The sequence below is a fragment of the Pan troglodytes genome, chromosome 23 (assembly GCF_028858775.2).
Source record: "Pan troglodytes isolate AG18354 chromosome 23, NHGRI_mPanTro3-v2.0_pri, whole genome shotgun sequence".
Taxonomy (NCBI): domain Eukaryota; kingdom Metazoa; phylum Chordata; class Mammalia; order Primates; family Hominidae; genus Pan; species Pan troglodytes.
Genome location: NC_086016.1, coordinates 54,961,153 through 54,986,826, shown reverse-complemented (window position 1 = coordinate 54,986,826; position 25,674 = coordinate 54,961,153).

Genomic DNA, 25,674 nt, shown 5'->3' with positions numbered 1-25,674 from the left:
TATCAACACTGCCTTCTGGATATACATGGAAATACCTACACAGTCATCTGTGTAAACATGGAAATATCTACACAGCCATCTCTATAAACATGGAAATACCTACACCGCTATTTCTATAAACATGAAAATAGCCACACCGCAATCTGTATAAACATGGAAATATCTACACTGCCATCTGTATAAACATGGAAATATCTACACTGCCATCTGTGTACACATGGAAATATCGACACAGTCATCTGTATAAACATTGAAATATCTCCACCGCTATCTGTCTAATCATGGAAATACCTCCACCGCTATCTGAATAAACATGGAAATATCTACACCGCTATGTGTATATACATGGAAATGTCTACACCGCTATCTGTATAAACATGGATATATCTAATCCGCTATCTGTATAAACATGGAAATATTTCCACCGCAATCTGTGTAAACATAGAAATTTCTACACCGCAATCTTTATAAACATGGAAATATCTGCACCGCAATCTGCATAAACATGGAAACATCTGCACCGCTATCTGTATAAACATGGAAATATCTACACTGATATCTGTATAACTATGGAAATATCTACACCGCTATCTCTATAAACATGGAAATGACCACACCGCTGTCAGTATAAACATGGAAATATCTTCATGGCTAACTCTCTAAACATGGGAATATCTACACCGCCATATGTATAAACATGGAAATACTTACACAGTCATCTGTATAAACATGGAAATATCTACCCCACTATCTGTTTAAACATGGAAATATCTACACTGCAGTCTGTATAAACATGGAAATAACTACACAGCCATCTCTATAATCATGGAAATATCTACATCGCTATCGGTATAAACATGGAAATATCCACACTGCTATCTGCGTAACATGGAAATATTTACACCGCCATCTGTAAAAAACATGGAAATATCTACACCGCTATCTGTATAAACGTGGAAATATGTACACCGCAATCTGTGCAAATATGGAAATATCTACAACTCTATCTCTGTAAACATGGAAATATCTACACCGCTATCTGTATAAACATGGAAATATCTACACCGCTATCTGTATAAACATGGAAATATGTACAACACGATCTGTATAAACATGGAAATATCTACACCGCTATCTGTATAAACATGCAAATATCTACAGCGCTATCTATATAAACATGGAAATATCTCCACCGCTATCTGTATAAACATGGAAATATCTACACCGCTATCTTTATAAACATGGAAATATCTACACTGTAATCTCTATAAACATGGAAATATCTACAACACTATCTGTGTAAACATTGAAATACCTTCACAGCTGTCTTTGTAAACATGGAAATATGTACACCGCAATCTGTGTGAATATGGAAATATCTACACCTCTGCCTCTGTAAACATGGAAATATCTACACCACTATCTGTATAAACATGGAAATATCTACACCGCTATCTGTATAAACATGGAAATATCTACACCACAATCTGTATAAACATGGATATATCTACACCGTTATCTGTATAAACATGTTAATATCTGCACTGCTATCTGTATAAACATGGAAATATCTACACTGATATCTGTATAACTATGGAAATATCTACACCGATATCTCTATAATCATGGAAATGTCAACACCGCTATCTGTATAAACATGGAAATATCTACGTGGCTATCCCTAAAAACATGGAAATTTCTTCACCGCCTTCTGTATAAACATGTAAATATCTACACTGCCATCTGTATAAACATGGAAATAGCTAAACCACTACCTCTATAAACATTGAAATATCTACACCGCTATCTGTAAAAACGTGGAAATATGTACACCGCAATCTGTGCAAATATGGAAATATCTACACCTCTATCTCTGTAAATATGGAAATATCTACACCGCTATCTGTATAAACATGGAAATATCTACACCGCTATCTGTATGAACATGGAAATAACTACAATGTTATCTCTGTAAACATGGAAATATCTACACAGCTATCTGTGTAAACTTGGAAATATCTACACCGCTATCTGTGTAAATTTGGCAATACTTACACCGCAATCTGTGCAAAGAAGGAAATATCTACACCGCCATCTCTATAAACATGGAAATATCTACACCGCTTTCTGTATAAACATGGAAATATCTACACTGCCATCTGTATAAACTTGGAAATATCTACAGCGCCATCTGTATAAACATGGAAATATCTACACTGCCATCTGTACACACATGGAAATAACTACACAGCCATCTGTATAAACATGGAAATATCTGCACCGCTATCTCTATAAACATGGGAATATCTACACCGCTATCTGTATAAACATGGAAATATCTACACCGCAATCTGTATAAACATGGAAATACCTACACCGCTATCTGTATAAATATGGAAATATCTACACCGCTATCTCTATAAACATGGAAATAGCTACACCGCTTTCTCTATAAACATGGAAATATCTACACTGCAATCTCTATACACACGGAAATATCAACACCACCATCTGTATAAACATGAAAATAACTACACCGCCATCTTCAGAAACATGGAGGTATCTACACCACCATCTCTATAAACATGGATATATCTACACCACTATCTGTATAAACATGGAAATATCTTCACTGCTATCTGTATAAACATGGAAATATCTACACTGCCATCTGTATAAAGATGGAAATATCTACACCGCGAGCTGTATAAACATGGAAATATCTACACCGCTATCTGTATATACATGGAAATACCAACACCGCTATCTGAATAAACATGGAAATATCTACACCGCTATCTCTATAAACATGAAAATACTTACACCACCATCTCTATAAACATTGAATATTTACACAGCTATCTCTATAAACTTAGGAATAACTAGACCGCCATCTCTATAACCATGGAAATAACTACACCGCCATCTGCATAAACATGGAAATATCTACACAGACATCAGTATAAACATGGAAATATCTACACCGCCATCTCTATACACATGAAAATACCTACACCGCCATCTTCAGAAACATGGATGTATCTACACCGCCATCTGTATAAACATGGAAATATCTACACCACTATCTGTATAAACGCGGAAAAATCCGCACTGCCATCTGTATAAACATGGAAATATCTACACCGCCATCTGTATAAAGATGGAAATATCTACACCGCAATATGTATAAATATGGAAATACCTACACCGCTATCTCTATAGACATTGAAATATCTACACCGCTATCTGTATAAACTTGGAAATAGCTACACTGCCATCTCTATAAACATGAAAATATGTCCACCGCTATCTGTATAAACTTGAAAATATGTCCACCGCTATCTGTATTAACATGGAAATATCTACACCGCTATCTGTATAAACATGGAAATATCTACACCTCTATCTGCATAAACATGGAAATATCTAGACCGCTATCTCTATAAACATGGAAATATCTACACCGCCATCTGTATAAACAGGGAAATATGTACACAGTCATCTGTATAAACATGGAAATAACTACACCGCTGTGTGTTTTAAAATGGAAATATCTACACCGTTATCTGTATAAACATGGAAATATCTAGACCGCTATCTGTATAAACATTCAAATATCTACATTGCTATCTGTAAAAACATGGAAATATCTCCTCCGCTATCTCTATAAACATGGAAATACCTACACCGCTACCTGTATAAACATGGAAATATCTACACCGCTATCTGTATAAACAAGCAAATATCTACAGCGCTATCTATATAAACATGGAAATATCTCCAACGCTATCTGCATAAACATGGAAATATCTACACCGCTATCTTTATAAACATGGAAATATCTACACTGCAATCTCTATAAACATGGAAACATCTACAACAGTATCTGTTTAAACATGGGAATATCTTCACAGCTGTCGGTGTAAATATGGAAATATGTACACCGCAATCTGTGTGAATATGGAAATATCTACACCTCTGTCTCTGTAAACATGGAAATATCTACACCACTATCTGTATAAACATGGAAATACCTACACCGCTATCTGTAAAACATGGAAATATCTACACCACAATCTGTATAAACATGGATATATCTACACCGCTATCTGTATAAACATGTTAATATCTACACTGCTATCTGTATAAACATGGAAATATCTACTCCACTATCAGCATAAATATGGAAATATCTACACCACTATCTCTATAAACATGGAAATGTCAACACCGCTATCTGTATAAAAATGGAAATATCTACTTGGCTTTCCCAAAAAACATGGAAATATCTTCACCGCCTTCTGTATAAACATGGAAATATCTACATTGCCATCTGTATAAACATGGAAATAACAAAACCGCTATCTCTATAAACATTGAAATACCAACACTGACTTCTGGATATACATGGAAATACCTACACAGTCATCTGTGTAAACATGGAAATATCTACACAGGCATCTCTATAAACATGGAAATACCTACACCGCTATTTCTATAAACATGAAAATAGCCACACCGCAATCTGTATAAACATGGAAATGTCTACACTGCCATCTCTATAAACATGGAAATATCTGCACTGCCATGTGTTAACACATGGAAATATCTACACAGTCATCTGTATAAACATTGAAATATCTCCACCGCTATCTGTCTAATCATGGAAATATCTACACCGCTATCTGTATAAACATGGAAATATCTACACCGCTATCTGTATAAAGATGGAAATGTCTACACCGCTATCTGTATAAACATGGATATAACTTCTCCGCTATCTGCATAAACATGGAAATATTTACATCGCTATCTGTATAAACATGGAAATATTTCCACCGCAATCTGTGTAAACATAGAAATATCTACACCGCTATCTTTATAAACATGGAAATATCTACACCACAATCTGTATAAAAATGGATATATCTACACCGCTATCTGTATAAACATGGAAATATCTACACCGCTATCTGTATAAACATGGAAATATCTACACCGCTATCTGTATAAACATGGAAATGTCTACACCACTATCTGTATAAACGTGGAAATATGAACACTGCAATCTGTGCAAATATGGAAATATCTACACTGATATCTGTATAACTATGGAAATATCTACACCGCTATCCCTATAAACATGGAAATGTCTACACCGCTGTCAGTATAAACATGGAAATATCTTCATGGCTAACTCTCTAAACATGGGAATATCTACACCGCCATATGTATAAACATGGAAATACTTACACAGTCATCTGTATAAACATGGAAATACCTACCCCACTATCTGTATAAACATGGAAATATCTACAATGCAATCTGTATAAACATGGAAATAACTACACAGCCATCTCTATAATCATGGAAATATCTGCATCACTATCGGTATAAACATGGAAATATCCACAGTGCTATCGGCGTAACATGGAAATATTTACACCGCCATCTGTAAAAAACATGGAAATATCTACACAGTCATCTGTATAAACATGGAAATATCCACACCCCCATCTGTAAAAACATGGAAATATCTACACCGCTGTCTCTACAAACATGGAAATATCTACACTGCAATCTGTATAAACATGGAAATAACTACACAGCTATCTCTATAAACATGGAAATATCTACATCGCTATCTGTGTAAACATGGAAATATCCACACCGCTATCTGCATAACATGGAAGCATTTACACCGACATCTGTAAAAAACATGGAAATATCTACACAGTCATCTGTGTAAACATGGAAATATCTACACCCCCATCTGTAAAAACATGGAAATATCTACACCGCTGTCTCTACAAACATGGAAATACCTGCACCACTATCTGTATTAACACGGAAATATCGACACCGCTATCTGTATAAACTTGGAAATATCTACACTGCCATCTCTATAAACATGAAAATATGTCCACCGCTATCTGTATAAACTTGAAAATATCTCCACCGCTATCTGTATAAACATGGAATTATCTACACCGCTATCTGTATAAACATGGAAATATCTACACCGCTATCAGTATAAACATGGAAATATCTAGATCGCTATCTCTATAAACATGGAAATATCTACACCGCCATCGGTATAAACATGGAAATATGTACACAGTCATCTGTATAAACACGGAAATAACTACACCGCAATGTGTAGAAAAATGGAAATATCTACACCGTTATCTGTATAAACATGGAAATACCTAGACCACTATCTGTATAAACATTCAAATATCTACATTGCTATCTGTAAAAACATGGAAATATCTCCTCCGCTATCTCTATAAACATGGAAATATCTACACCGCTATCTGTATAAACATGGAAATATCTACACCGCTATCTGTATAAACAAGCAAATATCTACAGCGCTATCTAAACATGGAAATATCTCCAACGCTATCTGCATAAACATGGAAATATCTACACCGCTATCTTTATAAACATGGAAATATCTACACTGCAATCTCTATAAACATGGAAACATCTACAACAGTATCTGTGTAAACATGGGAATATCTTCACAGCTGTCGGTGTAAATATGGAAATATGTACACTGCAGTCAGTGTGAATATGGAAATATCTACACCTCTGTCTCTGTAAACATGTAAATATCTACACCACTATCTGTATAAATATGGAAATATGTACACCACTATCTGTATAAAGATGGAAATATCTACACCACAATCTGTATAAACATGAATATATCTACACCGCTATCTGTATAAACATGTTAATATCTTCACTGCTATCTGTATAAACATGGAAATATCTACTCCGCTATCTGCATAAATATGGAAATATCTACACCGCTATCTCTATAAACATGGAAATGTCAACACCACTATCTGTATAAACATGGAAATATCTACATGGCTATTCCTAAAAACATGGAAATATCTTCACCGCCTTCTGTATAAATATGGAAATATCTACAATGCCATCTGTATAAACATGGAAGTAACTAAACCGCTATCTCTATAAACATTGAAATATCAACACTGCCTTCTGGATATACATGGAAATACCTACACAGTCATCTGTGTAAACATGGAAATATCTACACAGCCATCTCTATAAACATGGAAATACCTACACCGCTATTTCTATAAACATGAAAATAGCCACACCGCAATCTGTATAAACATGGAAATATCTACACTGCCATCTGTATAAACATGGAAATATCTACACTGCCATCTGTGTACACATGGAAATATCGACACAGTCATCTGTATAAACATTGAAATATCTCCACCGCTATCTGTCTAATCATGGAAATACCTCCACCGCTATCTGAATAAACATGGAAATATCTACACCGCTATGTGTATATACATGGAAATGTCTACACCGCTATCTGTATAAACATGGATATATCTAATCCGCTATCTGTATAAACATGGAAATATTTCCACCGCAATCTGTGTAAACATAGAAATTTCTACACCGCAATCTTTATAAACATGGAAATATCTGCACCGCAATCTGCATAAACATGGAAACATCTGCACCGCTATCTGTATAAACATGGAAATATCTACACTGATATCTGTATAACTATGGAAATATCTACACCGCTATCTCTATAAACATGGAAATGACCACACCGCTGTCAGTATAAACATGGAAATATCTTCATGGCTAACTCTCTAAACATGGGAATATCTACACCGCCATATGTATAAACATGGAAATACTTACACAGTCATCTGTATAAACATGGAAATATCTACCCCACTATCTGTTTAAACATGGAAATATCTACACTGCAGTCTGTATAAACATGGAAATAACTACACAGCCATCTCTATAATCATGGAAATATCTACATCGCTATCGGTATAAACATGGAAATATCCACACTGCTATCTGCGTAACATGGAAATATTTACACCGCCATCTGTAAAAAACATGGAAATATCTACACCGCTATCTGTATAAACGTGGAAATATGTACACCGCAATCTGTGCAAATATGGAAATATCTACAACTCTATCTCTGTAAACATGGAAATATCTACACCGCTATCTGTATAAACATGGAAATATCTACACCGCTATCTGTATAAACATGGAAATATGTACAACACGATCTGTATAAACATGGAAATATCTACACCGCTATCTGTATAAACATGCAAATATCTACAGCGCTATCTATATAAACATGGAAATATCTCCACCGCTATCTGTATAAACATGGAAATATCTACACCGCTATCTTTATAAACATGGAAATATCTACACTGTAATCTCTATAAACATGGAAATATCTACAACACTATCTGTGTAAACATTGAAATACCTTCACAGCTGTCTTTGTAAACATGGAAATATGTACACCGCAATCTGTGTGAATATGGAAATATCTACACCTCTGCCTCTGTAAACATGGAAATATCTACACCACTATCTGTATAAACATGGAAATATCTACACCGCTATCTGTATAAACATGGAAATATCTACACCACAATCTGTATAAACATGGATATATCTACACCGTTATCTGTATAAACATGTTAATATCTGCACTGCTATCTGTATAAACATGGAAATATCTACACTGATATCTGTATAACTATGGAAATATCTACACCGATATCTCTATAATCATGGAAATGTCAACACCGCTATCTGTATAAACATGGAAATATCTACGTGGCTATCCCTAAAAACATGGAAATTTCTTCACCGCCTTCTGTATAAACATGTAAATATCTACACTGCCATCTGTATAAACATGGAAATAGCTAAACCACTACCTCTATAAACATTGAAATATCTACACCGCTATCTGTAAAAACGTGTAAATATGTACACCACAATCTGTGCAAATATGGAAATATCTACACCTCTATCTCTGTAAATATGGAAATATCTACACCGCTATCTGTATAAACATGGAAATATCTACACCACGATCTGTATAAAGATGGATATATCTACACCGCTATCTGTATAAACATGGAAACATCTACACCGCTATCTATATAAATTTGGAAATATCTACACTGCTTTCTGTATAAATATGAAAATATCTACACCGCTATCTCTATAAACATGGAAATGTCTGCACCGCTGTCTGTATAAACATGGAAATACCTTCATGGCTATCTCTCTAAACATGGAAATATCTACACCCCCCTATGTATAAACATGGAAATATCTACACTGCCACCTATATACACATGGAAATATCTACAGAGCCATCTGTATAAACTTGAAAATATCTCCACCGCTATCTGTATAAACATGGAAATATCTACACCGCAATCTGTATAAACATGGACATATCTACACCGCTATCTGTATAAACATTCAAATATATACATTTCTATCTGTATAAATATGGACATATCTCCACCGCTATCTCTATAAACATGGAAATATCTACACTGCTATCTGTATTAACATGGAAATATCTTCACCGCTATCTGCATAAACATGCACGTATCTACAGCGCTATGTGTATAAACATGGAAATATCTCCACCGCTATCTGTATAAACATGGAAATATCTACACCGCTATATATATAAACCTGGAAATATCTACACTGCAATCTCTATAAACATGGAAATATCTTCAACACTATCTGTGTAAACTTGGAAATACCTACACAGCTGTCTGTGTAAACATGGAAATATGTACACCGCAATCTGTGTGGGGATGGAAATATCTACATCTCTGTCTCTGTAAACATGGAAATATCTACACCACTATCTGTATAAACATGGAAATATCTACACCGCTATCTGTATAAACATGGAAATATCTACACCACAGTCTCTATAAACATGGATATATCTACACCGCTATCTATATAAACATGGAAATATCTTCAGTGCTATCTGTATAAAAATGGAAATGTCTACTCCGCTATCTGTATAAATGTGGAAATATCTACACCGCTATCTCTATAAACATGGAAATGTCAACACCGCTATCTGTATATACATGGAAATACCTATATGGCTATCACTAAAAACATGGAAATATCTTCACCGTATACAGATCTACAACGCTATCTGTATGAACATGGAAATAGCTACACCGCGATCTCTATAAACATGGATATGTCTACACCGCTATATTTATAAACAGGGAAATATCTACAGTGCCATCTGTATAAACATGGAAATACCAACACTGCCATCTGTATACACATGGAAATATCCACACAACCATCCATATAATCATGGAAATATCTACACCGTTATCTCTATAAACATGGAGATACCTGCATCACTGTCTCTATAAACATGGAAATATCTACACTGCCATTTCCATAAACATGGAAATATGTACACCACCATCTTTATAAATATGGAAATCTCTACAATGCCATCTGTATAAGGATGTAAATATCTACACCGCGAGCTGTGTAAACATGGAAATAGCTACACCGCTATATATATAAACTTGGAAATACCAACACCGCTATCTGTATAAACTTGGAAATGTCTACAACGCTATCTATATAAACATGAAAATATCTACTCTAGCTATCTCTATAAACATGGAAATAACTACACCGCTATCTCTGTAAACAAGGAAATATCTACACCGCTATCTCTATAAACATGGAAATGTATACACCGCCATCTCTATAAACATGGAAAAATCTACACCGCCATCTACATAAAAAAGGAAGTATTTACACCGCCATCTCTATAAACGTGGAAATATCTACACCGTTATCTGTATAACATGGAAATATCTACAACACTATCTGTTTAAACATGGAAGTGTCTACTCAGCTGTCTGTGTAAACATACAAATATGTACACCGTTATCTGTTTAAACATGGATATATCTACAACACTATCTGTGTAAACATGGAAATATCTACTCAGCTGTCTGTGTAAACATGCAAATATGTACACCGTTATCTGTGTGAAGGTGGAAATATCTACACGGCAATCTCTGGAAATATGGAAATATCTAGAACTCTATCTCTGTAAACATGGAAATAGCTACACCGTTATCTGTATAAACATGGAAACATCTACACCGCTATCAGTATAAACATGGAAATATCTACACCGCTATCTGTATAAATATGGAAATATCTACACCACTATCTCTATAAACATTGAAATGTCACAACGCTATCTGTTTAAACATGGAAATATCTACATGGCTATTTCTATAAATATGGAAATATCTACACTGCAATCTGTATAAACATGGAAATATCTTCACAGCCATCTCTATAAACATGGAAATATCTACATCGCTATCTGTATAAACATGGAAATAGCTAAACCGCTATCTGTATAAACATGGAAATATCTCCACTGACGTCTCTATAAACATGGATATATCTACACCACTCTCTATAAACATGGAAATATCTACACCGCCATCTGTGTAAACATGGAAATATGTACACAGTCATCTGTATAAACATGGAAATAACTACACCGCTATCTGTATAAACATGGAAATACCTACACCGCTATCCGTATAAACATGGAAATATCTACACCGCTATATGTACAAACATGGAAATATCCACATCGCTATCCTTATAAAGATGGAAATGTCTACACCGCTATCTGCATAAACATGGAAATATCTACATGGCTATCTCTATAAACATGGAAATATCAACACCGCTATCTGCATAAACGCGGAAATACCTTCAACGCTATCTGCATAGACATGGAAATATCTACATCGTTATCAGTACAAACATGGAAATATATCAATCGCTATCTCTATGAACATGGAAATATCTCCACCGCTATCTCTATAAACTTGGAAATATCTTCACCGCTATCTTTATAACCATGTAAATATCTACTACACTATCTGTATAAACATGGATATATCTACACTGCCATCTGTATAAACATGGTAATAGCCACACCGCTATCTGTGTAAACATGAAAATATCGACACCACCATCTGAATAAACTTACAAATATCTAAACCGCTATCTGTATAAATATGGAAATACCTACACCGTTATCTCTGTAAACATGGAAATATCTACACCGCTACCTGTATAAACATGGACATATCTACACCGCTATCTCTATAAACATGGAATTATCTACAACGCTACCTGCATAAACTAGGAAATATCTACACCACCATCTCTGGAAACATGGAAATATCTCCACCGCTATCTGTGTAAACATGGAAATATCTCCACCACTCTCTGTATGAACATGGAAATATCTACAACGCTGTCTGTATAAACATGATAATATCTACACCGCTATCTGTATAAACATGGAAATATTTACACCGCTATCTTTATAAACATGTAAATATCTACACTGCAATCTGTATAAACATGGAAATATCTACAACATTATCTGTGTAAACATGGAAATATGTACACAGCTGTCTGTTTAAACATGGAAATATGTACACCGCAATCTGTGTGAAGATGGAAATATCTACACCGCAATCTTTGCAAATATGGAAATATCTACACCTCGATCTCTGTAAACATGGAAATATCTACAACACTCTCTGTATAAACATGGAAAAACCTACACCGCTATCTGTATAAACATGGAAATATCTACACCACAATCTGTATAAACATGGATATATCTACACAGCTATCTGTATAAACATGGAAATATCTACACCACTATCTGTATAAACATGGAAATATCTACTCCGCTATCTGCATAAATATGGAAATATGTACACCACTATCTCTATACACATGGAAATGTCTACACCGCTATCTTTATAAACATGGAATTATCTACATGGGAATCTCCATAAACATGGAACTATCTACACCGACATCTGTATAAACATGGAAATACCTACACCACTATCTGAATAAACATGGAAATATCTACACCACTGTCATTATAAACATGGAAATACCTACACCACAATCTCTATACACATGGAAATATTTACACCGCTATCTCTATAAAAATAGAAATATCAACACCGCCATCTCTGTAAACTTGGATATATTTATACCGCCTTCTGAATGAACATGGAAATATCTACACCGCCATCTGTATAAACATGGAAATATCTAAACTGCCATCTGAGGAAAATGGAAATATCTACACCACGATCTGTATAAACATGGAAATATGAACACCGCTACCTGTGTATACAAGGAAATATCTACACGGCTCTCTGTATAAACATAGAAACATCTACAACAAGCTCTCTATAAACAAGGAAATATCTCCACCACTATCTGTATAAACATGGAAATATCTACACCGCCATCTGTATAAACAGGGAATTATCTACACTGTCATCTCTATAAAAATGGAAATATCTACACCACCATCTCTATAAACATGAAAATATCTACACCGCCATCTCCATAAACATGGAACAATCTACACCGCTATCTGTATAAACATGGAAATAACAACACAGCTATCTGTATAAACATGGAAATACCTAAACCACTATCTCTATAAACATGGAAATAACTATTATGCTATCTGTGTAAACATGGAAATGTCTACAGAGCTATGTGTGTAAACATGGAAATATCTACAACGCTGTCTGAATAAACATGGAAATATCCACACCGCAATCTTTTCAAAGATGGAAGTATCTACACCACTATCTGTGTAAACATGGTAATGTCTACACCGCTATCTGTATAAACATGGAAATACCTACAACGCTATCTTTATAAATATGGAAATATCTCCACCGCTATCGGTATAAACATGGATATATCTACACTGCCATCTGTATAAGCATGGAAATATCTACACCGCCATCTGTATAAACATGGAAATATCTACACCGCTATCTCTATAAACATGGAAATACCTACACCGCCATCTCTATGAACGTGAAAATATCTACACGGCCATCTCCATAAACATGAAACTATCTACACCGCCATCTGTATAAACATCGAAATATCTACACCGCTATCTGTATAAATCTGGAAATATCTACACCGCTATCACTATAAACGTGAAAATATCTACACGGCCATCTCCATAAACATGAAACTATCTACACCGCCATCTGTGTAAACATGGAAATATCTACAGCGCGATCAGTATAAACATGGAAATATCTACACCGTAATCTGTATAAACATGGAAATATCTACACCGCTATCTGTAAAAATATGAAATATCTAAACCGCTATCTCTATAAAAATGGAAATATCTATACTGCTATCCGTATAAACATGGAAATATCCGCACTACTATCTCTATGAACATGGATATATCTACACCGCTATCTAAATAAACATGGAAGTATCTACACTGACATCTCTATAAACATGGAATTATCTACACCGCCATCTGTATAAACATGGAAATATCTACACCGCTATCTGTATAAACATGGAAATATCTACACTGCTATCTGTATAAACATGGAAATATCTACACCGCGATCTGTGTAAACATGGAAATATCTACACCGCGATCTGTATAAGCATGGAAATATCTTCACCACGATCTTTGTAAACATGGAAATATCTACACCGCTGTCTGTATAAACATGGTAATATCTACACCACCATCTATATAAACATGGAAATATCTACACCGCCATCTGTAAAAACATGGAAATATCTACAATGCCATCTGTAGAAAGATGGAAATATCTACATCGCAATCTGTGTAAACATGGAAATATCTAAACCGATATCTGTAAAAACATGGAAATATCTGCACCGAAATCTGTGTAAACACGGAAATATCTACACCGCGATCTGTATAAACATGGAAATATCTACACCGCGGTCTGTATAAACACGGAAATATCTACAAAGCTATCTCTACAAACTTGGAAATAACTACACCGCTATCTGTACAATCATGGAAATATCTACACTGTCATCTTTATAAACCTGGAATTATCTAAACTGCCATCTGTGGAAAATGGAAATATCTACACCACGATCTGTATAAATATGAAAATATCTACAACGCTATCAGTATAAAGATGGAAATATCTACTCCGCAGTCTGTGCAAAGATGGAAATACCTACACCGCTATCTCTGTAAACATGGAAATATCTACGCCACTATCTGTATAAACATGGAAATATCTACATCGCTATCTGTATAAACATGGATATATCTTCACCGTTATATGTATAAACATGGAAATATCTACACCGCTATCTGTATAAATATGGAAATATCTACACCGCCATTTGTGTAAACATACAAATATCTACAGAGTCATCTGTATACACATGGAAATATCTACACAGCCATCTGTAAAAACATGGATGTATCTAAACAACTATCTCTATAAACAAGGAAATACATACAACGCTATCTCTATAAACATGGAAATATCAACACCACAGTCTCTACAAACATGGAAATATCTACACCGTCATCTCCATAAACATGGAACTATCTACACCGCCATCTGTATACACATGGAACTATCTACACCGCTATCTGTATAAAGATGGAAATATCTACACCGCTATCTCTATAAACATGGAAATATCTACACAGCCATCCGTATAAACATGGAAATAACTACACTGCTATCTCTATAAACATGGAAATATCTACACCGCTATCTGTATAAACATGGAAATATCTACACCGCCATCTACATATCCATGGAATCATCTGCGCCGCCATCTGTATAAACATGGAAATATCTACACGGTCATCTGTGTAGAGATGGAAATATCAACACCGCCATCTGTACAAACATGGAAATATCTGCACCGCTATCTGTATAAACTTGGAAATATCTACACCGCTATCTCTATAAACATGGAAATATCTACACCATCATCTGTATTAACATGGAAATATCTACACAATCATCTGTATAAACCTGGAAATATCTACACTGTCCTCTACATAAACATGGAAATATCTACAGAGAACTCTGTATAAACATGGAAATATCTGCACAGCCATCTGTATAAACATGGAAATATCTACACCGTGATGTGTATAAACATGGAAATATCTACACCGCTATCTGTATAAACATGGAAATATCTACACCGTGATCTGTATAAACATGGAAATATCTACACCGTGATCTGTATAAACATGGAAATATCTACACCGTGATGTGTATAAACATGGAAATATCTACACTGCTATCTGTATAAACATGGAAATATCTACAAATCTATCTCTATAAACGTGGAAATATCTGCACCGCTATCTGTATAAACATGGAAATACCTACACTGTCAGCTGTATAAACATGGAAATATCTAAACTGCCATCTGTGGAAAGATGAAAATATCTACACCACAATCTGTATAAATATGAAAATATCTACAACGCTATCTGTGTAAAGATGGAAATATATACACCGCAATCTGTGCAAATATGGAAATACCTACACCCCTATCTGTGTAAACATGGAAATATCTACGCCACTATCTGTATAAACATGGAAATATCTACATCACTATCTGTATAAACATGGATATATCTACACCAATATCTGTATAGACATGGAAATATCTACACCGCTATCTGCATAAATATGGAAATATCTAAACCGTCATTTGTGTAAACATACAAATATCCTCAGAGTCATTTGTATAAACATGGAAATATCTACACAGACATCTATATAAACATGGATGTATCTACACAACTATCTCCACAAACAAGGGAATACCTACAGCGCTATCTCTATAAACATGGAATTATCAACACCACAGTCTCTACAAACATGGAAATATCTACACCGCCATCTATGTAAACCTGAAAATATCTACACCGCCATCTCCATAAACATGGAATTATCTACAACGCCAACTGTATAAACGTGGAAATATATACACCTCTATCTGTATAAAGATGGAAATATCTACACCGCTATCTCTATAAACATGGAAAAATCTACACAGCCATCAGTATAAACATGGAAATAACTACACTGCTCTCTCCATAAACATGGAAATATCTACACCACTATCTGTATAAACATGGAAATATCTACATCGCTATCTGTATAAACAGGGAAATATCTCCACCGCTATCTGTATAAACATGGAAATATCTACACAGCTATCTGCATAAACATGGAAATATCTACACCGCTATTTGTACAAACATGGAAATATCTGCAACTCTATCTGTGTAAACATAGAAATACTACACGGCTATTTGTGTAAACATGGAAATATCTGCACCGCTATCTGTATAAAGATGGAAATATCTACACCACTATCTGTAACACGTGGAAATAACTACACCGCTCTCTGTATAAACCTGGAAATAAATACACCGATATCTGTATAAATAAGGAAATATTTACACCGCCATCTGTATAAACATGGAAATACCTACACCGCTATCTGTATAAATATGGAAATATCCACACCGCTATCTCTATAAACATGGAAATACCTACAACGATTTCTGAATAAACATGGAAATATCTACACTGCCGTCTCTATATACATGTAAATATCTACACCGCCATCTCTATAAACATGAAAATATCTACACCGCCATCTTCAGAAACATGGCTGTATCTACACCGCCATCTGTATAAAGATGGAAATATCTACACCAATATCTGTATAAACATGGAAAAATCTTCACTGCCATCTGTATAATGATGGGAATATCTGCACTGCGAGTTGTATAATCACGGAAATATCTACACCGCTATCTCTATAAACATGGAAATACCTACAACGCCATCTCTATAAACATGGAAATACCAACACCGCTATCTGTATAAAAATGGGAATATCTACACCGCTATCTGTATAAACCTGGAAAGATCTACAGAGCTATCTGTATAAATATGGAAATATCTACAACGCTGTCTCTCTAAACATGGAAATGTCTACACCGCTATCTGTATAAACATGGAAATATCTACATTGTTATCTCTATAAACATGAAAATATCTACAGTGACATATGTATAAATATGGAAATAACTTCACAGTCATCTGTATAAACATGGAAATATCTACACCACCATCTGTATAAACATGGAACTATCTACACGGAAAGCTGTATAAACATGGAAATAGCCACACCGCTATCTGTATAAACATGGAAATGTCTGCACCGCTATCTTTATAAACATGGAAATATCTGCAACTCTATCTATGTAAACATAGAAATATCTACACGGCTATTTGTGTAAACATGGAAATATCTGCACCGCTATCTGTATAAATATGGAAATATCTACACCATTATCTGTAAAACGTGGAAATATCTACACCACTCTCTGTATAAACCTGGAAATATATACACCGATATCTGTATAAATAAGGAAATATCTACACCGCTATCTGTATAAACATGGAAATATCTACACAGCTATCTCTATAAACATGGAAATATCTAAACTGCCATCTGTATAAACATGGAAATACCTACAAAGTCATCTGTATAAACATGGAAATATCTACACAGCCATCTGTATAAACGTGGAAATATCTACACAGCCATCTGTATATACATGGAAATATCTAAACCGCTATATGTATAAACATGGAAATAACTACACCGCTATTTGTATAAACAGGGAAATATCTACACCGCCATCTGTTTAAACATGGAAATATATACACAGACATCTGTTTATACATGGAAATATCTACACCGCTATCTGTATAAACATGCTAATATCTACACCGCTATCTGTATAAATGTGGAAATATTTGCAACGCTATCCCTATAAACATGGTAATATCAACACCGCTATCTGTATAAACATGGAAATATCTACACCATGATCTGTATAAACATGGAAACTTCTACACCGTGATCTGTATAAACATGGAAATATCTACACAGACATCTCTATAAACATGGAAATATCTACACGGCCATCTGTACAAACATGGAAATATCTGCAACGGTATCTGTATAAACATGGAAATATTTACACTGCGGTCTGTGTAAACATGGAAATATCTACACCGTTATCTGTATAAACATGGAAATATCTACACCGCCATCTCTATAAACATGGAAATATCTACACTGCTATCTCTATAAACATGGATATATCTACAATGCCATCTGTAAAAACATGGAAATACCTATACAGACATCTATATAAACATGGAAATATCTACACCACCATCTGCATAAACATGGAAATATCTACAATGCCATCTGTATACACATGGAAATACCTACACGGCAATCTGTGTATAGATGGAAACATCAACATCGCCATCTGTGCAAACATGGAAATATCTACACCGCTATCTCTATACACATGGAAACATCTACACTGCGGTCTGTATAAACATGGAAATATCTACACCGGTATCTGTATATACACGGAAATATCTACACCAAAATCTGTATAAACATGGAAATATTTACACCGCTATCTGTATAAACATGGAAATATCTGCACCGCTATCTCTATAAACATGAAAATATCTATAAAGCCATCTGTATAAACATGGAAATACCTACAGAGTCATGTGTAGGAACATGGAAATACCTACACTGCCATCTGTATAAACATGGAAATATCTACACAGCCCTCTGTATATATATGGAAATATCTGCATAGGCATCTGTATAAACATGGAAATATCTACACAGCCATGTGTATATACATGGAAATATCTACACCGCTATCTATATAAACAAGGAAATAACTTCACCGCTTTCTGTATAAACATGGAAACACCTACACGGATTTCTCTATAAACATGGACATATGTACACCGCTTTGTGTATAAACATGGAAATATCTACACTGATATTTGTATAAACAAGGAAATATCTACACCGCTATCTGTACAAACATGGAAATAACTACACCGCTATTTGTATAAACATGGAAATATCTACAACGTGATCTGTATAAACATGGAAATATCTACAACCCCATCTCTATAAACATGCAAATATCTACACCCCATCTGTATAAACATGGAAATATCCACACCGCTATCTCTATAAGCATGGAAATATCTACACCGCCATCTGTATAAACATGGAAATATCTACATTGCTATCTCTACAAACATGGAAATATCTACAATGCCATCTGTAAAAACATGGAAATACCTATACAGTCATCTGTGTAAACATGGAAATATCTACACCGCCATCTGTATAAACATGGAAATATCTACACTGCTATCTCTATAAACATGGAAATATCTACAATGCCATCTGTAAAAACATGGATATACCTGTACAGTCATATGTATAAACATGGAAATAACTACAACACCATCTGTATAAACATGGAAATATCTACAATGCCGTCTGTATACACATGGAAATACCTACACGGCTATCTGTGTATAGATGGAAACATCAACACCGCCATCTGTACAAACATGGAAATATCTTCACCGCTATCTGTATAAACATGGAAATATCTACACTGCGGTCTGTATAAACATGGAAATTTCTACACCGGTATCGGTATAAACATGGAAATATCTACACCACGATCTGTATAAACATGGAAATATTTACACCGCTATCTGTATAAACATGGAAATATCTACACCGCTATCTCTATAAACATGGAAATATCTACAAAGCCATCTGTATAAACATGGAAATACCAACACAGTCATGTGTAGGAACATGGAAATATCTGCACCGCGATTTGTATACACATGGAAATACCTACACCGCGATCTGTATAAACATGGAAATATCTACACCGCTATCTGTATAAACCTGGAAATATCTACACAGCTATCTCTATAAACATGGAAATATCTACACCACAATCTGTATAAACATGGAAATACCTACAAAGTCATCTGTATAAACATGGAAATATCTACACACCGTCTGTATATACATGGAAATATCTACACCGCAATCTGTATAAACATGGAAATAAATACACCGCTATTTGTATAAACAAGGAAATATCTACACCACCATCTGTTTAAACATGGAAATATCTACACAGACATCTGTTTATACATGGAAATATCTACACCGCTATCCGTATAAACATGCTAATAACTACACCGCTATCTGTATAAATGTGGAAATATTTGCACCGCTATCCCTATAAACATGGTAATATCAACACCGTGATCTGTATAAACATGGAAATATCTACACCATGATCTGTATAAACATGGAAATATCTACACCGCGATCTGTATAAACATGGAAATATCTACACCGTGATCTGTATAAACATGGAATTATCTACACCGCCATCTCTATAAACATGGAATTATCTACACCCGTATCTGTATAAACATGGAAATATCCACACCGCTATCTCTATAAACATGGAAATATCAACACCGCTATCTCTATGAACATGGAAATATCTACACCGCCATCTCTATAAACATGGAAATATCTACACCGCGATCAGTATAAACATGGAAATATCTACACCGCTATCTGTATAAACATGGAAATATCTCTACTGCTATCTATATAAACATTGAAATATCTGCACCGCCATTTGTATAGACATGGAAAAACTTACAAAGTTATCTGTATAAACATGGAAATATCTACACCGCCATTTGTATAAACATGGAAATATCTACACAGCCATGTGTATGTACATGGAAATACCTACACCGCTATCTGTATAAACATGGAAATATCTACACCGCCATCTCTATAAACATGCAAATATCTACACCCCATCTGTATAAACATGGAAATATCCACACCGCTATCTCTATAAGCATGGAAATATCTACACCGCGATCAGTATAAACGTGGAAATATCTACACCGCTATCTCTATAAACATGGAAATATCTCCACTGCTATCTCTATAAACATCGAAATCTCTACACCGCCATCTGTAAAAACATGGAAATACTTACAAATTTATGGGTATAAACATGGAAATATCTACACCGCCATCCGTATAAACATGGAAATATCTACACAGCCATGTGTATATACATGGAAATATCCACACCGCTATCTATATAAACATGGAAATACCTACACTGCTATCTGTATAAACATGGAAATATCTACACCGCCTTCTACATATCCATGGAAATATCTGCGCCGCCATCAGTATAAACATGGAAATATCTACACGGTCATCTGTGTATAGATGGAAATATCAACACCGCCATCTGTACAAACATGGAAATATCTGCACCGCTATGTGTATAAACATGGAAATCTCTACACCGCCATCTGTAAAAACATGGAAATACTTACAAATTTATGGGTATAAACATGGAAATATCTACACCGCCATCTGTATAAACATGGAAATATCTACATTGCTATCTCTGTAAACATGGAAATATCTACACTGCTATCTCTATAAACATGGAAATACCTACACCGCTATCTGTATAAACATGGAAATACCTACAATGCTATCTGTGTAAACATGGAAATATCTTCAACGCCATCTGTGTATACATGGAAATATCTACACAGCTATCTTTGTAAACTCGGAAATATCTACACCAGTATCTGTGTAAAGATGGAAATACCTACACCACAATCTGTGCAAAGATGGAAATATCCAGACAGCTATCTCTATAAACATGGAAAAATCAACACCGCTATCTCTATGAACATGGAAATATCTACACTGCCTTCTCTATAAACATGGAAATATCTACAACGTAATCAGTATAAACATGGAAATATCTACACCGCTATCTGTATAAACATGGAAATATCTCCACTGCTATCTCTGTAAACATCGAAATATCTACACCGCCATCTGTATAAACATGGAAATACTTACAAAGTTATCTGTATAAACATGGAAATATCTACACTGCCATCTGTATATACATGGAAATATCTACAAAGCCATGTGTACATACATGGAAATATCTACACCGCTCTCTATATAAACACGGAAATAACTACACCGCTATCTGTATATACATGGAAATATCTACACCGCCATCTACATATCCATAGAAATATCTGCGCCGCCATCTGTATAAAGATGGAAATATCTACACAGCTATGTGTACATACATGGAAATATCTACACCGCTCTCTATATAAACCTGGAAATAACTACATCGCTATCTGTATAAACACGGAAATATCTACACCGCGGTCTGTATAAACATGGAAATATCTACACCGCTATCTGTATAAACATGGAAATATATACACCGATATCTCTATAAACATGGAAATATCTACACCGTGATCTGTATATTCATGGAAATATTTACACCGATATCTGTATAAACATGGAAATTTCTACACCGTTATCTGTATAAATATGGAAATATCTACACCGCTATCTCTATAAACATGGAAATATGTAGAACGCCATCTGTATAAACATGGAAATACCTATACAGTCATCTGTGTAAACATGGAAATATCTACACCACCATCTGTATAAACATGGAAATATCTACAATGCCATCTGTATACACATGGAAATACCTACACGGCGATCTGTGTATAGATGGAAACATCATCACCGCCATCTGTACAAACATGGAAATATCTACATTGCTATCTCTATAAACATGGAAATATCTACACCAACATCTCTATAAACATGGAAATATCTACACTGCCATCTCCAAAAACATGGAACTAACTACTCCGCCATCTGTATAAACATGGAAACACCTACACCACCATCTGTGTGAATAAGGAAATATCTACAATGCCATCTGTATAAAGATATAAATATCTGCACCGCGAGCTGTATAAACATTTAAATATCTACATCACTATCTGTATAAACGTGGAAATACCAACATCGCTATCGGTATAAACATGGAAATATCTACAACGCCATCTATATAAACATGGAAATATCTACACCGCTATGTCTATAAACATGGAAATAGCTACACCGCTGTCTCTATAAACATGGAAATATCTACACCGCTATCTGTATAAATATGGAAATATCTACACCGCGATCTGTATAAAAATGGAAATATCTACACCGCGTTCTGTATAAACATGGAAATATCTACACCGTGATCTGTATAAACATGGAAATATCTTCACCACGATCTGTATAAACATGGAAATATCTACACCACGATCTGTATAAACATGGAAATATCTACACCCCTCTCTGTATAAACATGGAAATATCCACACCGGTATCTCTATAAACATGGAAAAATCAACACCGCTATCTCTATGAACATGGAAATATCTACGCCAAAATCTCTATAAATATGGAAATATCTACACCACGATCAGTATAAACATGGAAATATCTACACCGCTATCTGTATAAACATGGAAATTCCTACACCGCTGTCTCTATAAACATGGAAATATGTACACCGCTATATGTATAAACATGGAAATATCTCCACTGCTGTCTGTATAAACATGGAAATATCTCCACCGTTATCTGTTTAAACATGGAAATATCTACAGCGCCATCTCTATAAACATTGAAATATCTACACCGCCATCTGTAAAAACATGGAAATATCTACACAGTCATATGAAAAAACATGGAAATATCTACACCACCATCTGTATATACATGGAAATACCTACAATACCATCTGTATACACATGGAAATATCTACACAGACATCTGTATAAACATGGAAATATCTACACGGCCATCTGTATAAAAATGGAAATATCTACACTGCCATCTGTAGAAAGATGGAAATATGTACACCGCTATCTCTATACATATGGAAATATCTACACCACCATCTCTATAAACATGAAAATATCTACAATGCCATCTCCATAAAGATGGAAGTATCTACTCCGCCATGTGTATAAACACGGAAATATCTACACCACCATCTGTGTAAACATGGAAATATCTACAAGGCTATCTGTATAAAAATGGAGATATCTACACCACCATCTGCATGTCCATGGAAATATCTACGCCGCCGTCTGAATAAACATGGAAATATCTACACGGATATCTCTGTATAGATGGAAATATCAACACCGCCATCTGTACAAACATGGAAATATCTACATCGCTATCTCTATAAACATGGAAATATCGGTACTGCCATCTGTAAAAACATGGGAATACCTATACAGTCATCTGTATAAACATGGAAATATCTACAATGCCATCTGTATACACATGGAAATATCTACACAGCCACCTGTATAAACATGTAAATATCTACACTGCTATCTCTATAAACATGGAAATATCTACACCGCCATCTCTATAAACATGAAAATATCTACACTGCCATCTCCATAAACATGGAGCTTACTACTTCGCCATCTGTATTAACATGGAAACATCTACACCGCCATCTGTGTGAATAAGGAAATATCTACAACGCCATCTGTATAAAGATATAAATATGTGCACCGCGAGCTGTATAAACATGGAAATATCTACATCGGTATCTCTATAAACGTGGAAATACCAACACCGCTATTGGTATAAACATGGAAATATCTACAACGCCATCTATATAAACATGGAAATATCTACACCGCTATGTCTATAAACATGGAAATACCTACACCGCTATCTCTATAAATACGGAAATATCCACACCGCTATCTGTATAAACATGGAAATATCTACACCTCGATCTGTATAAACATGGAAATATCTAAACCGCGATCTGTATAAACATGGAAATATCTTCACCGCGATCTGTATAAACATGGAAATATCTACATCGCTATCTGTATAAACATGGTAATATCTACACCACCATCTATATAAACATGGAAATATCTACACCGCCATCTGTATAAACATGGAAATATCTACAATGCCATCTGTAGAAAGATGGAAATATCTACACCG